The following is a 1430-nucleotide window of genomic DNA, read 5'->3' on the forward strand; positions in this document are numbered from 1 at the left end:
GCTGTCTCTTCTCCAAGGTTCAAGTCAAAACGACGGTCGAAGGGTCCAGACATTTTCAAATGTGTTGAAGAGGGAAGAGGTCAGACAAATCAAGATCTTAGAAGTGCAAGAAGGGAGCTTCTACTGGTAGAGATTCAAGTGTGCTGTGGAACTTAATGCCAGCCTCTATAAAAATCTGCACTCGACGGAGCTTCAGAAATCGAAGAGGTGTTTGCTTTCTCAAAAGCTGGGCTGCTCAGAGACCACGAGGGCCGATCTCAGAAATCGAAGAATCACCTGCTTTTTCAGCCTCGTCAGCACCTGTCACATGCACACTCAGCTTTGCGGAAATTACGGGCAATCTGTCGAAGATTTCTGGTGAAGTAGAAAGCACGTGAATCTTACTGTTCAATCACCGCTCTCCACATGCACCATCAACTCCTCGGGTACCACATATAACTTTGTCAAAGATCTCTGACAAAGTTTAGGCACGAGAATTTCGAAGTTCCAGCTACCCTACTATTACCCACAAGGGTAAAGGAACAGCACCACTACTTGACAACTGGAAAGTCCCTATGTGTGTCGACCTCCGTGTTTTGCGGCAAGACAGGTTGGCAAGAACGTCCAACCTTTACTCACATTCGAGAAAAGACTCCCAACATAATTACTTTCTCAAAAACCGAAGTATCACCGCTTTTCGAATCTCAAGAGTCAGATCCTCGACGGGATTGCTTGTTCGAAAACCGAAGAGGCACAACTCTCAGAAATTCGAGAGCCAGATTTCCTTAGATAAAGCTTGTCTGTAATCTTCACACGTAACATCAGCTTTCCAGATACCACATACCACTTTTTCAAAGTGCTCTGACAAAGTTAAAACACGTGAAGCTGGCAGCTCCCACTACATTGTTGTGACCAAGAAGGGTAAAGGAATAGCATTACTACTTGTTATTGGGAAATCCCTATATACATCGACCTCCCTCCTCAACGGACAGGCAAACCTGCAAAAATGCTCAACCCTTTCTCGCATTCGAGAAGGCACCCTCAACATAACCTCTCGAAATACTCAGCTTTATTTCCCCCCGATAATACCTCAGCAAATAAGCCACACCAAGAACAAGAGTATCTCATATCATCAGGGTCGAGAGCAAGAGTATCCCATATCATGCTTTCTCCCTGTCTTTGTCTTTGTCTTTGTCCACACCTGCAGAACAAGGAGAAAGAGAGCAGTCAGTCGGAACCTGAAATCAAACCTCCAATCTGGAACTGACTGCCTGGAACCTTTGCCTGGTTGCTTACTTAGCATTGCTCTCGAGTACTCATCCCCAACTGCTGTCAAGGTCACGAATTCCACCGGCAAATACCTCATGACAGTTGATCAGATATTGGCTCTTTACACTGAAGCTGCCAAGCGTGGATGAGTCACTATGAAGGAATGTTCTGAAGGACCATTT

This window comes from Malus domestica, chromosome 10 (genome assembly GCF_042453785.1).
Source record: "Malus domestica chromosome 10, GDT2T_hap1".
Classification (NCBI taxonomy): domain Eukaryota; kingdom Viridiplantae; phylum Streptophyta; class Magnoliopsida; order Rosales; family Rosaceae; genus Malus; species Malus domestica.